We start from the raw sequence: 16538 nt of genomic DNA, 5'->3' as shown, positions 1-16538 counted from the left end.
GTTTCCATTGATGTCTATGCCATGCTAGATCATTGCCACGGTACACTACCGAAGGCATTCCATATAGAGTCATCGTTACTTTAGGTTTTGAGTTGAAAGTGTGATGATCATCATTAATGGAGCATTGTCCCATGTGAGGAAATAAAAGAGGCCAAAGAAGCCCACCAAATATAAAAAAAGTAAAAAAAAGAGGCCAAAGAGCCCACCAAGAAAAAGAGAAAAAGAGAGAAGGGACAATGCTACCACTTTTTCCACACTTGTGTATATTAAGCACCATGATCTTCATGATTGAGAGTCTCTCGTTTTGTCACCACCATATAGCTAGTGGGAAATTTTCATTATATAACTTGGCTTGTATATTCCAATGACAGGCTTCATCAAAATTGCCTTAGGTCTTCGTCAACAAGCAAGTTGGAGGCACACCCACTAGTTTTCTTTAAGAGCTTTCACATACTCGTAGCTCTAGTGCATCATTTGTATGGCAATCCCTGCTCATTCACATTGATATCTATTGATGAACATCTCCACAACTCATTGATATGCCTAGTTAATGTGACTATCTTCTCCTTTTTTGTCTTGTAACCTCCACCACATTCCACACCATCTATAGTGCTATAACCATGGCTCACGCTCATGTATTGCGTGAGAGTTGAAAAGGTTTGAGAAAGTAAAGCTGTGAAACAATTACTTGGCCAATATCAGGGTTATGCATGATTTAAATTCGTTGTGCAATGATGATAGAGCATAGTCAGACTATATGCTTTTGTAGGGATAACTTTCTTTTGGCCTTGTTATTTTGAAAGTTCATGATTACCTTGCTAGTTTGCTTGAATTATTATTGTTTCCACGTCAATAGCAAACTATTATTTTGAATCTAATAGATCTGAACATTCACGTCACATAAGAGGAATTACAAAGGACACCTATGCTAGGTAGCATGAAAGCATCAAAAATTCATTCTTTATCACTTCCCTACTCGAGGACGAGCAGGAGTTAAGCTTGGGGATGCTTGATACGTCTCAAACATATCTATCACTTTTGATGATTTCACGCTGTTATCTTGTCTTATTTGGTTGTTTTATGTACCTTTTATATCTTTTTTGGGACTAACTTATTAATTCAGTGCCAAGTGCGAGTTCTTGTTTTTTTCCGTATTTTTGACTCTTTTCAGATCTGATTTTGGAACGGAGTCCAAACGGAAGAAAACCCCCGAAATGAGTTTTTCCCGAACGGAAGAAGATCAGGGGGCCTTTGGGCCAAGCCAGCCCCCACTCCGCCACCAGGGGAGGCGGCGGTGGGCAGCCTTGTGGCCTCCCTGGCCACCCCCTGACCTAGGTCTTTGGCCTATAAATTCCCAAATATTCCGCAAAAAATCAGGGGAGCCTCGAAAATACTTTTCCGCCGCCGCAAGCTTCCGTTTCCGCGAGATCTCATCTCGAGACCCTTCCCGGCGCCCTGCCGGAGGGGATTTTGGAGTTGGAGGGCTTCTTCATCATCATCATCACCCCTCCAATGACTCGTGAGTAGTTCACTTTAGACCTACGGGTCCGTAGTTAGTAGCTAGATGGCTTCTTCTCTCTCTTGGATCGTCAATACAAAGTTCTCCATGATCTTCATGGAGATCTATCCGATGTAATCTTCTTTGGCGGTGTGTTTGTCGAGATCCGATGAATTGTGGATTTGTGATCAGATTATCTATGATATATATTTGAGTCTTTGCTGATTTCTTATATGCATGATTTGATATCCTTGTAAGTCTCTCCGAGTCTTGGGTTTTGTTTGGCCAACTAGATCTATGATTCTTGCAATGGGAGAAGTGCTTGGTTTTGGGTTCTACCATGCGGTGACCTTTCCCAGTGACAGTAGGGGCAGCAAGGCACACATCAAGTAGTTGCCATCAAGGGTAAAAAATGGGGTTTTTATCATTGGTTTGAGATTATCCCTCTACATCATGTCATCTTGCTTAAGGCGTTACTCTGTTCTTATGGACTTAATACACTAGATGCATGCTGGATAGCGGTCGACGTGTGGAGTAATAGTAGTAGATGCAGAAAGTATCGGTCTACTTGTTTTGGACGTGATGCCTATAGATATAATCATTGCATAGATATCGTCACGACTTTGCGCGGTTCTATCAATTGCTCGACAGTAATTTGTTCACCCACCGTCTACTTGCTTTCATGAGAGAAGCCACTAGTAAACACTACGGCCCCCGGGTCTATTCACATCCATCGTTTACACCTCCGATTTTACTTTGCTTTGTTACTTTGTTGCTTTTAGTTCGCACTTGGCAAACAATCTATAAGGGATTGACAACCCCTTCATAGCGTTGGGAGCAAGCTTTTGTGTTTGTGCAGGATCTTGTGATACTCCTCCATCGGATTGATACCTCGGTTCTCAAACTGAGGGAAATACTTACCGTCACTGTGCTACATCACCCTTTCCGCTTCAAGGGAACACCAACGCAAGGCTCCAAGGCCACGGGGGAAATCCTTTGCATACTTGCCTAGGAAGTCCCTTAAGGCGTAGCCGGAGCTGAAGGATTCCTGGTGCCGTCGACACACCTGTTTCTGGTGCCATTGGAAGGACTTTTGTGAATTAGCATAGCTGACATCACTCCGCATACGGCCTTACTCCGATTTCCGAGGCCCCTAGACGGCTTGGATCGGTCCGCAGCCGCGGCCGGTTCATCGCCGAAGTCCTAAGTGGCGATCTGCCCACCTACGAGACCCCTGCAGCCAACAAGCGAGCGGGTCAGGCAGCCATGGAGGAGATGGCGAACCTGGAAGGCGATGAGCGTGCTTTCCAGGAGAAGCGGGTCAAGGACCTCCTTGACGCCATCAACCAGCAACATGCTCGATGCGACCCCAGTCAGGCTCAGTCGAAGTCCCCGGGACCCAACTCCGGGGCACGCTGCAACCCTAGCGGTCAGCATCATGCAGAAGGATCTTCCTCACATCGCCCTTCCGGCCGGAGGGGCGAGGGAAGCCAAGACCGGCGCTCTCAGCGCCAGAGCGAGCACACTTCGGGCTTGCATCGCGGAGGCGACGAGGGCAATTCGGAGTGTGAGATTCTTCCCCCGCGAAGAACTCACGTCTCTAGTTCGCGAGGCGCCTCCCCTCTCGCCACTAGGGCTGGCGCTCACGCCACCCAGGATGATCGGGACGCTCGCCGGCGTCTCATCGTCCTAGCCCAGTCAGCCCTCCTAGAGGAAGACGGTCCCGTCGGTCCGACCTGCTTCGGCCCCCGGATCCGAGGGGAGCCGTTCCCCCGAGGCTTCACCCTGCCTCGGGACACGCCAAAATACAATGGCATGGCCAAGCCAGAGGACTGCTTGATTGACTACACCACGGCCGTCGGCATTGCCAGGGGCAACAAGCGTGTAGCAGTCCGCTACATGCCACTCATGTTGACCGGCTCGGCCCGGACTTGGCTTAACAGCCTCCCGGCCGGAAGTGTCAACTCCTGGGTGGACTTCAAGGAGGCGTTCGTCCGCAACTTCAGTGGCACCTACAAGCGCCCTGGCTGGCCCCGCGAGCTGGCCATGTGCATCCAGAAGGCCGACGAACCCCTTTGCGACTACGTCACCCGGTGGACTGAGCTCCATAATTCCTGCAAGGGGGTGCATCAGGTACAAGTCATCCAGTACTTCATCGACGGTTGACGAGACGACACCCTCCTCAAGCACAAGCTCATGTGCTCCGAGCCCACCTCTCTGGCGGTGCTCATGGCCAAGGCGGACAAATATGCCATGGCCGACTCGGCAATGCGCGTCAAGGTGACCGCCTCGAACAAGGTTGTACCTACACCGGCTACTCCCAAGCCGGCTGGGGACAACCGAGGCGGCCAGAACAACTACAAGCGCAAGGCGGATCAGATGGATCCCCGCTCCAACATCAAGTTGGTGGCCAGCGTGGAGGGCGAAACATCGGCTCCTCAAGCCGGCCCTCCACGAAAGCGTCCCAACAGAAGCAACACCAACTGTATGCCCAAGCAGTCCTTCGAGCAGCCGCTGGACGCCCCATGCAAGATACATTCTGCGGCGTAGCCGTCTTCCCACACCCTTCGACATTGCAGCTTTGCGCGCTGGCTGTCGCAAGGGGATGGCCTGCCGGCTCCTCCAGGTGCGCAGGCGGCCCCTCGTGCACCGACTCCCAACCACGCTCCGGCTCCGCCGCAGCCGCCTCGCGACAACGGCCACCACCAAGACGACTACCCTCATCAAGACGGAGCGTTCGTCGTCTTCACCAGTGAAGGCGACGACAAGCACAGCCTGCGCCAGAGGCGCGGCGCGAGGTAAACGCCACTGTCCCCCCCGGTTCCCCAGTACATGCATTGGTCCGACAAACCAATCACATGGAGCCGGGTGGACCATCCAGCGGTGATGCCCAACCCGAGGTCATACGCACTCGTCCTCGACCCCACCTTCGCCTCCAAGAGGCTCACCTGCCGATTCTCCCGAGTGTTGGTCGACGGAGGCAGCAGCATCAACATCCTCTACCTCGACACTCTCCTCAAGATCGGACTCAAGGAGACGGACGTCCTACCGACCAGTACTGTCTTCCATGGCATCGTGCCTGGGCAGTCCTGCTCGCCCATTGGCAAGATCCAGCTGGACGTCCTCTTCGGCGACAAAGCCCACTTCCACTGAGAGTCCATATGGTTCGAGGTAGTGGATCTCAGTAGCCCGTATCACGCGCTACTGGGAAGACCGGCTCTGGCCAAGTTTATGGCTATTCCGCATTACGCCTACCTGAAGATGAAGATGTCGGGTCCCAAGGGCATCATCACTGTTGTTGGCGACTACAAGAAGTCGCTCGAGTGTGCCCAAGATAGCAGCCGCCTCGCCGACGCCTTGGTGATTGCTGAGGAGAAGCGGCAGATCGACCGGCTCGTGGCCCAGGCTACTGAGCCGCCGACGATTCCTTCTCCTCCGTCCCAATCGGCCGGCGAGGGCTCTTTCAAGCTGGCTAAAGAGACCAAGAGGGTCCCACTCGACCCTGCCAACCCAAAGCAGTGCGTCACCATCGGGGCAGGCCTCAGCCCCAAATAGGAAGGCGATCTCGTCGACTTCCTCTATGAGAATCGGGACATCTTTGCATGGTCCCCCAAGGACATGCTGGGTGTTCCGAGGAAGTACGCCGAGCACAAACTTCACGTGCGACCGGATGCAAAGCCGGTGAAACAACCCTTGCGCCGCTTCGCCGAGGGGAAGCGACGCACAATCGGAGAAGAGATCACCCGGCTCCTTGCAGCCGGCTTCATCATGGAGGTTTTCCACCCGGACTGGCTGGCTAATCCAGTCCTGGTGCTGAAGAAGAACAACACATGGCGAATGTGTATTGACTACACTAGGCTGAATAAGGCCTGTCCGAAAGACCCTTTTGCGTTGCCTAGGATAAATCAAGTGATCGACTCCACCGCAGGCTGCGAACTGCTGTCATTTCTGGATGCTTATTCGGGCTACCATGAAATCAAGCTGGATCCAGCTGATCGCCCGAAGACCTCCTTCATCACGCCCTTCGGGGCCTACTGCTACACCACCATGACGTTCGGTCTGAAGAACGCAGGTGCGACGTTCCAACGCTGCATGCAGCAGTGCCTACTGCCACAGATAGGCAGAAACATCAACGTCTATGTGGATGACATCGTTGTCAAGATGAAGCAACACTTCAGCCTCCTCGACGACTTGCGGGAGACGTTCGCCAATCTGCGTGAGTACAAGATCCGGCTCAACCCGGAGAAGTGCATCTTCGGGGTTCCAGGCGGCAAACTCTTGGGGTTCTTCGTGTCCTCCCGCGGTACCGAAGCGAACCCCAAGAAGATCGATACCATCAAGCGGATGGTGCGTCCGGCTCGATTCCTCGACGTCCAGAAGTTCGCCGGCTCCTTGGCGTCCCTTAGCCGGTTCGTCAGCCGGCTTGGCGAGAAGGCCCTTCCACTCTACCAACTCATGAAGAAGACAGCGAAGTTCGAGTGGAACGACCAGGCGGACGAAGCCTTCCGCGACCTCAGGCGGGTAATCTCGAGCCTGCCAATCTTGGCAGCGCTGTCTGAAAGGGAACCCATACTCATATACATTGCGGCGACTACTCGCGTGGTTAGCGTAGTGTTGGTAGTTCAGCGTAAAGAGGAGGGCAAGGCACTGCCAGTGCAGCGCCCCGTCTATTACCTTAGCGAGGTCTTGTCCGCCTCTAAGAAGAACTATCCGCATTATCAAAAAATGTGTTATGGTGTTTACCTTGCTGCAAAGAAGTTGAAGCAATACTTCCAGGAGCATGCCATCCCCGTGGTAAGCACTGCTCCACTTTCAGAGATTATGGGCAACCGTGATGCCATGGGCAGGATTGCCAAATGGTCCATCGCTATGGCGGATCACGATATTCGGTACGAGCCCCGTACCGCCATCAAATCTCAGGTGGTGGCCGACTTCTTAGTCGACTGGGCCGAGACCCAGTTTGAGCCACCGCCTCGAGACTCCACGCATTGGCGGATGCACTTCGACGGCTCGAAGATGCGGCAGGACTGGGAGCCGGCACCGTCTTGACGTCTTCGAAAGGGGACCAGCTCAAGTATGCTCTCGAGATCCATTTCGCCGCCTCCAACAACATCACCGAGTACGAAGCACTGGCTCATGGCCTCCGGCTTGCCAAGGAGACCGGCATCCGGTGGCTCATATGCTTCGGCGATTCAGACTTGGTGGTGCAACAGGTCTGTGGCGAATGGGACGCCAGGGACGCCAACATGGCAAGCTACCGCTTCCTCATTCAGTAGCTCAGCAGCCCCTTCGAGGGCTGTGAGTTTCACCACGTTCCCAGGGCAGAAAATGAGGCGGCCGATACACTGGCGAAGATCGGCTCCACGAGACATGCCATTCCAGCCAGCGTCTCCCTCGAGCAACTCCATAAGCCGTCTATCAAGCCGTCTCCCGAGTCGGCATCGATCTTTGTGCCGGCTGACTCTACGATGCAAGCGCCGTCGGCTCCATCAGCTACGCCAGCTGCGCTGACTACGCCGACTCCAATAGCTGCACCGGCTGAATCCACGGTGCAAGCACCGTCGGCTCCACCAACTACGCCAGCTCTATTTGCCCCGCCGACTCCAATGGCGGCACCGGCTACGAAAACAACCCCGACTCTGCCTGGACTCGAATCTTGTCGTCTCGACACCCAGTGGGTGGACGTCATGGAGGTAGACGGTGAGCCGGCTGCCGCGACAGCACCGGATACACCTTGTCTCGAGCCCACAGCCACGGCTCCATCAAGCTCGGGGGCTGTAGAAGCCCCCAACAGTCAAGACGAGGCGGAGGCGACCCTTGTGTCGGATCCATCATGGGCTCAAACTATTCTGGCCTTCCTTCTTCGTGGCGAACTTCCTCAGAACGAGGCGAAGGCGAGACAGATCCAGCGCAGGTCTGCCGCCTACGCCATCATCAATCGCGAACTGGTACGGCGCAGCGTGACCGGCGTGTTCCAACGCTGCGTTGAATCAGAAAAGGGACATGAGTTCCTCAGAGACATTCACCACAGGGAGTGTGGGCATCACGCCGCCTCCAGAACCCTGTTGGCCAAGGCATTCCGCCATGGATTCTACTGGCCCACGGCTCTTGAGGAGGTCGTGGATCTGGTCGACAAGTGCGAAGGCTGCCAATTCTTCAGCGCGAAAGGCCATATGCCGCCTTCGGCCCTCAAAACCATCCCTCTATCATGGCCATTCGCCGTCTGGGGACTGGACATGGTAGGGCCCTTCAAGACAGCTCGCGGTTGGATGACGCATCTCTTGGTGGCCGTCGATAAGTTCACCAAGTGGATCGAAGCCAGACCTATCAAGAAGCTTGATGGCCCCACCGCTGTCAAGTTCATCACAGACATATCTGTTCGATATGGCGTTCCCCACAGCATCATCACCGACAACGGCACCAATTTCGCCAAGGGCGCTCTAGCGCTCTACTGTTCCAAGGTAGGCATCTGGCTCGATTTGGCATCAGTGGCGCACCCTCAGTCGAACGGCCAAGCAGAGAGGGCCAACGGCCTGATTCTGGCCGGCATCAAGCCAAGACTGGTGGCACCACTGGTCAGATCAGCCAGCTGCTGGATTGAAGAACTGCCAGCTGTGATATGGAGCCTCTGCACCACGCCCAACCGGTCGACCGGCTTCACTCCATTCTTTCTGGTATACGGGTCCGAGGCTATTATTCCCATGGATATCGAGTTCGTCTCACCTCAGGTCACCCTGTACACAGAAACGGAGGCGAAGGAGGCAAGAGAAGACGGTGTGGATCTCCTCAGAGAAGCAAGGGACTTGACCTTGAGCCGGACGGCCATCTATCAACAGAAGCTGAGATACTACCACAGCAAAAAGATCAAGCCTCTCTCTTTCAGGGAGGGAGACTTGGTCCTCAGAAGAATCCAGCGCACTGTCGGCCAGCACAAACTCTCATCCCCATGGGAGGGACCCTTCATCATCACTAGGGCGTTGCACAACAACGCTTACTACTTGATCGATGCCCAAAAGCCAAGGAAGCGCAAGAGGGACGACTCCGGCCAAGAAACGGAATGTCCATGGAATGCGGCGCTGCTTCGCCCATTCTATTGCTAAAAGGCAAGAATCAAGCAAGGGAAAGAGCATGCACATGTATCTTTCTTCCTTTTCAGGGAACAACAACAAATGCAATAAAAAGAGCATGCTTCATGTTTCTTTTTATTGAGAGTTTTCGCTCAGTGTACGCCCCCTGACTGGCTTCAATAAGCTCGGGGGCTACACTGCGTACACCTCTTGCTGGCTTTATCAAGCTCGGAGGCTACGCAACGCATGCCCCTTGCTGGCTTTAACAAGCTCGGGGGCTCGCTATCCGCTCGGACGCCTTCCCTATTGTAAAAGAACACATAGTGTAACCAGCTGATCCCTGGTCACCTCGTACGAGCCTGCGGGCTGGCTCCGGCCGCCTGGTTTGTGTGGTGACGCCAGGTCAGGTCGGATACATGCAAAGTTCGGCTACAAAGGGTCGCCGGCTCGGGCTGGCTCGATTATATATACGATCTCATTCAAGCCGGCCTCTGTCGGTTTATATCTTGTTCTTTAAGTCTTGATGGCTTCGAAAAAGGAGTCAACCAGGAATCAAAAGACAAGAATATAAGACAACACGCTTGGCAATACAAATATAATGTTGAATATATACATCCAAAAAAGCATTGGCCCACGGCCCACGTTCATTACATCCCTCCGGGGGTAGAACAAAACACACATGACACCGGCTACGGGGTTGCGGCCTCATCGGTCGCCCCGGCCGCTGCTCCTGATGTGGTAGCATCACCATCTCCGGCTGCTCCCGAGGCGGTTGCACCATCTCCTTCGTGAGGGCTCCCGGCTCTGTCCGCACCGGAGTCGGCGTACGCCGCACCGCTGGAGGCGGCAGCAGATTCCATAGCTCGGACCGCCTCGTCGGAGCTTCCATCAGGGTCATAGGGCTGAAGGTCGTGCAGATCTTCAGCGATCACACCACCATTTTCACCCCGCTCCAAAACAAAGTCGTCCCAGGCTGCGTACTCGGCGATGTCGCTGGCCCTCACACGAAGCGCCTCCTTCATGCCTTGTAGCTCCGCCTCCGAGCCATCACGCTGGGCGGCAAGCTTGCCCAAGTCCAGGTTCCGATACCAGGACTTGGCCAAGCGCAGGGCCATGTAAGCCCCAGCCCGCGCGGCAGAGGCGCGCCAGGCATCCAGGTGTCCTCCGCCTACTGCAAGCCAGCGGGCGAGCCGACTCATTGATGTTGGCTCCATGCCTTCCGGCCACAAGGCCGCCACCATCGACGAGCATGCAATCTGGAGCTAAGCCACAGACTCGCCCAAGGCGCGCAGGCGGGCCCGAAGGCCCACCCCGATCTCCTCCACGCTCCAGCCGGAGGTAGTGTCTACCTCCTGCCCGGCCGCGCGCCGCTCCTCGCGGCTCACCTCGACGGCGGTGTCGGCCGCGATCTGGGTCTCAGGAAAGAGACCTGGAATGGCAGCAGCCATGACGTAAGAACACAGTAAAAAGAGGAGACGGCCAAAAAGACCAAAAACAAGAGTCTCACGATGGAAGGCGCCATCGGTCTCATGGGAGCTCTCGAGGACCTCGCGCTCCCGCACCTTACTCGCATGAGTAAGGCGAGCAACCTCCTCCTGGAGAGTCGCCGCAGACTCCAAGGCCTTGGCCAGCTGTGTTTGCTTCTGAACAAGGGCCTCCTCCTTCTCCCTCAAGGCGGCGTCCTTGAGGTCCATCTCCTTGAGATGAAGCGACGCGAGGTGATCCACGTCGGCGGAGTAGGAGGCCTCCTTCTCCTGCAGCGTAGCACGCAGTCGCTCCAGCTCGACCCGGCTGGCCGCCTCGAGCTCCTTCTTCTCCGTCTGAAGAAGGACCAGCTGCTCCTGGAGCTGGTTGCCGGCGTTACGCAGGGCGTCCTGCTCCGTGGCAGCTTTGCCCAGCTGGACTTCGAGCTCGGCGATCCGGCCATCAGCTCCCAGGTGCTGGGTCCGCAGCTCGTTATAAGCCTGCGCCTAAGCGTCATAAAGCTCCTGCAAAAAAGCAAAAAGGAACATGATTAAGATTCGGCCTGGTTAAGACTTAACCAGACTGATTCTCGGGGGCTACACCCAGTGGCTGCGCTAGCGCGCCCCCATTGAAGAAATAATACAGGGAAAAGGACCTCCAAGAGATTCGGACCTGTCGACGGTCGACCGGCCCGATTCTCGGGGGCTACACCCAGTGGGTGCGCTGTCGCGCCCCCACTAACGCAAAAGGAAGAAAAAAGTTCAAAAGCCAAAGAGGAAACACCTACCTGGGTGCGGGCATCCAGGCGCTCCATGTCGCCGCACACCACGTGCGCCGACTGCTCCACCTTGGACCGGCTGCTCGTAAACATCGTCACCAGCTCCGGGACGCCGGAAAGCGCGGTGCCGGCGGGCAGTCGCAGGCGGGCCAGGTTTGACGCCCGCCATGTCTTCATGGGCCGGCTCCCAGCTTGGCCCCCAGCTCCTGGCGCAACAGGGTCGTGCTAGGAAATGACGATGGCACCGGCTCCTGGTGCCGGCTCGACGGCCGGCTCTGGCGCCATCCCGGCTGACGCTACCTCCTCTGCGGGAGGCGGATGGGCTGTTGGGGAACGTCGCATGGGAAACAAAAAATTTCCTACGCGCACGAAGACCTATCATGGTGATGTCCATCTACGAGAGGGGATGAGTGATCTACGTACCCTTGTAGACCGTACAGCAGAAGCGTTAGTGAACGCGGTTGATGTAGTGGAACGTCCTCACGTCCCTCGATCCGCCCCGCGAACAATCCCGCGATTAGTCCCACGATCTAGTACCGAACAGACGGCACCTACGCGTTCAGCACACGTACAGCTCGACGATGATCTCGGCCTTCTTGATCCAGCAAGAGAGACAGAGAGGTAGAAGAGTTCTCCGGCAGCGTGACGGCGCTCCAGAGGTTGGTGATGACCTCGTCTCAGCAGGGCTTCGCCCGAGCTCCGCAGAAACGCGATCTAGAGGAAAAACCGTGGAGGTATGTGGTCAGGCTGCCGTGGAAAAGTCGTCTGAAATCAGCCCTAAAACCTCCGTATATATAGGTGGGAGAGGGGGGGGCCTTGCCTTGGGGCTCAAGGAGCCCCAAGGGGGTCGGCCGAGCCAAGGGGGGAAGGTCTCCCCCCCAAACCGAGTTGGACTTGGTTTGGTGGGTGGGAGTCCTTCCTTCCCTTCCCACCTCCTCTTTGATTTTTCTTCCAATGCGCATAGGGCCCTTTTGGGCTGTCCCACCAGCCCACTAAGGGCTGGTGCGCCACCCTCAAGGCCTATGGGCTTCCCCGGGGTGGGTTGCCCCCCCGGTGAACTCCCGGAACCCATTCGTCATTCCCGGTACATTCCCGGTAACTCCGAAAACCTTCCGGTAATCAAATGAGGTCATCCTATATATCAATCTTCGTTTCCGGACCATTCCGGAAACCCTCGTGACGTCCGTGATCTCATCCGGGACTCCGAACAACATTCGGTAACCAACCATATAACTCAAATACGCATAAAACAACGTCGAACCTTAAGTGTGCAGACCCTGCGGGTTCGAGAACTATGTAGACATGACCCGAGAGACTCCTCGGTCAATATCCAATAGCGGGACCTGGATGCCCATATTGGGTCCTACATATTCTACGAAGATCTTATCGTTTGAACCTCAGTGCCAAGGATTCATATAATCCCGTATGTCATTCCCTTTGTCCTTCGGTATGTTACTTGCCCGAGATTCGATCGTCAGTATCCGCATACCTATTTCAATCTCGTTTACCGGCAAGTCTCTTTACTCATTCCGTAATACAAGATCCCGCAACTTACACTATGTCACATTGCTTGCAAGGCTTATGTGTGATGTTGTATTACCGAGTGGGCCCCGAGATACCTCTCCGTCACACGGAGTGACAAATCCCAGTCTTGATCCATACTAACTCAATGAACACCTTCGGAGATACCTGTAGAGCATCTTTATAGTCACCCAGTTACGTTGCGACGTTTGATACACACATAGCATTCCTCCGGTGTCCGTGAGTTATATGATCTCATGGTCATAGGAACAAATACTTGACACGCAGAAAACAGTAGCAGCAAAATGACACGATCAACATGCTACGTCTATTAGTTTGGGTCTAGTCCATCACGTGATTCTCCTAATGACGTGATCCAGTTATCAAGAAACAACACCTTGTTCATAATCAGAAGACACTGACTATCTTTGATCAACTGGCTAGCCAACTAGAGGCTTGCTAGGGACAGTGTTTTGTCTATGTATCCACACATGCAAATGAGTCTTCATTCAATACAATTATAGCATGGATAATAAACGATTATCTTGATACATGAATTATAATAATAACTATATTTATTATTGCCTCTAGGGCATAATTCCAACATGGGCCGCATCCGGCGCTTCCATGGCCGCCCCTGGTGCGTTAGGGGCCATGTGCGGCGCAGCTAGGTCCAGCTCCGGCGCGTCGGGTGCCGCCTCGGCCCTGGGGGAGTCAGGGACCATTTCCAGGTCCACGTGCGCCGAGGATTCTGGTTCCGAAGGCTGGGCCCTCGGCCCTTGGGGCCGGCCTTGAAGCGGCCTCGCTGGCTGGCTCCTCCGCGTGAGCATGTGCGGAGGGGTCATGTCTAGCCTTCGCATGCTTCTCCACCTGCCTCTCGGCCCGGTTGGGGCGAGACTGGCTCACGACCGCTTTCCCCGCGGCCACGTCCCACCGGGGCTTGGACTCCGTATCAAGCTCCCTCTCGGCAGCATCGGCTGCTGCCCAGCCAGCCCGCTCGGCTGCGGAGGCGGTGTCCTCTTCCACATCCTCCGCCTCCCTGTCAAGCAAAGCTCCTAAGAAACAAAGCTCCTTGCAAGAAAAACGAATAAAAGGGGAAGGAAATCTTACCCCGCTACCACAGGGACCTGCCTCCGGCCAGCACCGCGGCGTCTCTTCGTGTCGCCTGCTCGCTGTCCGGCTCGAGGACCCGGCACCGGCCGCTTAGGAGCCGGTCGGGAACCTGTGCCACCCTTGCCCTTCTTCCCGGCTGCCTCGTCAGCAGTGGTCGCTCTGCCCCTTTGGCGCCTGCCGCGCGTCAGTGGCGGGCTGGTGACCTCTTCCACCCCATTGGAGTCCTCCTCGAAGGCTGCACCAGAAATGAATGAGGGAATCTTGTCGTCATCCGTCCAGTCAGCAACGGAGGGTCGTGCGTACTCACCAGACGGCTCTGTCCCTTCCGACTCCAGGGGATTCTCCGAGCCGGCGGAGGAGTCCGAGCGGGATTCAATCATGCCCTCGTCCTCAATCTTCGAGGCGTCGGACACATCCACGTCAAGAGCGGGCGGACTGAGGGACCCCTGCAGGTTCTCGAACAGCTGCGGAAAAGGATTCAATCGTCGGCTCAGCAACATGACTAGCTCCAAGGCAAACAACAAAGAGTAAAGAAGCCACCTACCATCGGAGGCGGATGGACCCTGTTGAAGGGGGACATCCCCCACGTCCATTCCCCGCTCTCATCCATGCGGGCGATGGAGATCAGGTTCACCCTTCGCGCTACAGTGCCGGGGGTGAACCTCTTGGTGGATAGCCAGCATGGATCATGCCGGCCGCTCATCTGGCAGACCAGATGCGGCCGCCTTTGCAAGGGCGGGATCCGGCGGGCCACCATGGTGGTGAGCAGGTCGCGGCCCAGGAGGCTGCTCTTCTCCAAAATGTCGAGGTGGGCACAGATCAGCGCCACCTCGGGAATCGGCTTGGGGGTCTTCGCATCCCAGTTCCGCCTCGTCGGCGGAGCGATGTCGAACGGGGGCATGTTGAGGGCATCGTGGGTAGGGTCGGCGCTTTTCACATAGAAGAAACCCTTCTGCCAATTCTTGATGGATTCTTGCAGAGGCATCTGGGGGAAGCCCGACTTCGAGCGGTGGTGCACCAACGCGGCCCCGCACGGTGTCATTGGGCGCGACCCCTGGAGCTTCTCCACCTTGGATTTCTCCATGGCGATGGATTGCTGCTTGAAGAAAAACAGGTTGCGCCACAGGTCGACGTGGGGCTCGATCGCCACGAAGCCCTCGCAGAGGACCACGAAGGCCGACAGCTGCAGAATGGCGTTCGGTGCCAAGTGATGCGGCTGCGGGCCAAAGAAGTGGAGTCATTCGGTGAAGAAAGCGTTGGCCGGAAGCCCGAAGCCCCGGTAGAAATGCTCGACAAAGACCACGACCTCTCCCGCGGCGGGTGCGGGAGCGGTCTCGGCGCCAGGGAGTCGCACCAACACTTGGGAGGCCGGGGGCAGTAGTCGGTGGTGACGGAGCGCCTCGATGTGCCCCTCGCCGACATCACTGCCCAGCCAGGCTACATGCGAGGACGCCTTCTGCGCCGACGGGCCTCTTAGAGGAAGAACCACCGGCCATGGCTGCGGGTGAAGGGAACCCGAAGGGGTTGGCGACTTCGCGGTGACGAAGACGAAGAAGACAAAGGATGCGAGCTCTTTCTCTCTGGGCGCAGGGAGGAAGAGAGCGCGGATGCGGAGGAAGGAGGGGGGCGAATGGCCTCCTCGGAACCCTCGCATCCCATTTAAACCCCCACGAAGCGTCATGGGGAGGGGATCCGGTGCGCGTCGGACCCCCATGAACCCCGTGTATTACGGGCGGTAGCGCTTCCCTAAGCCCAACCGTCGCGGAGTAAATCCATAGAGGATCTCCCGCGCGGAGGCCGAGGGGGCGTCGTGGCGGGCCCCAGGCCCGGTCCAGTCATCAGTAATCACCATCATTACGCCAGGCGGGGCCTGGCACGTGGCATTCTCCAAGCGAATTGCGACGAGGCCTAGGCGTCGCTTCGAAGCCAATCGGTTCCGAAGCCGGCGCCCTTCGTCACGAGTGGCGGCAAAAAATATCAAGACAAATCAACAAGCCGGTGAGGCTGCCCACCCGCAGACGGCAGGCCTCGCCAGCTTCGGGGACTACTGTCGGGGGATAACCCCGGGGTAGGCTCATCAAGCCTACTCCTTAATTTCCGACCCAAAGGACATGAACGTATACAGATTCCAAAGGCCCAAGTCTTCCGGCCGGCTAGGCAGCGCCTGCCGGCTAGAGGACGACGCGGCCATTCCTCTGGCCGGCGAGGCAACCCCCACCCGGCTCGAGTCGAGGCGGCTAGCTCTCCTGAGCCGGCCTAGTCCTGCCAGCCCGGCTCGGAAGGAGGCAGCCGCGCCCAACCCGGCTAGCCAAGCAGGCTAGCCGGACGAAGATCACAAGTCACATCAGATCGTAGGTCAGGATAAGACCTTACGATTAAAGGTAGCTACGCGTCAGCAAAAGGTACTGGATCGGGGCGCCCGGCAGGTACGAGCGTCGGCGGCCACACCGCTGACCTACCCCGGCTCTGATCCATCACCTAGCATTGTGTCGGACCGTCACACTCCCACTCCATTACTGCACTCAGCGTGGGGAACAGTGGAGGCGGTCGTACTACCTGCCCATCTCGCGGGGCGACGCTTGACGTACAACGCGTGCTCGGCGTCAACCTTACGCGAGAGCCTCATTGGCTAGCCGGCGGGTCCCACTGCCAATCGAGACCATGCAGCCGGCGGGTCCTTCAAGCGACAAGACAAGACTCAAGTGGGTCCCTGGCCAGCCGGCGAGGCTGCCAGCCGGGTCCCACACTTGTACCCTTTATCCATATTGTAGGCCGGCGGGTTCGTCTATAAAACCCCCCGGTCGCCCTCCATGCTAGGGGGTCGATCATTCCACAACCGAACAACACTATACGCTCACCAACCACAGAGAGAGGCAGAGACGAGCCGGCTGCTCCCCTCTCCTCCTCCCAACACAGCTCCAGGAGCAACCCTGTACTCTGTTCATACACATCAAACACTCCGGCAGGATTAGGGGTGTTATCTCTACGGAGAGCCCTGAACCTGGGTACATCGTGTGTTCCATGCGTGTACCAACCTCGTTCCCAGCGTCCACCTTTGTCCCTTCGGTTCTCACCGACTTTAGCCTACCTATGGCAT

Source organism: Hordeum vulgare, chromosome 7H, assembly GCF_904849725.1.
Source record: "Hordeum vulgare subsp. vulgare chromosome 7H, MorexV3_pseudomolecules_assembly, whole genome shotgun sequence".
NCBI lineage: Eukaryota > Viridiplantae > Streptophyta > Magnoliopsida > Poales > Poaceae > Hordeum > Hordeum vulgare.
Note: the sequence above shows the minus strand (reverse complement) of the source record.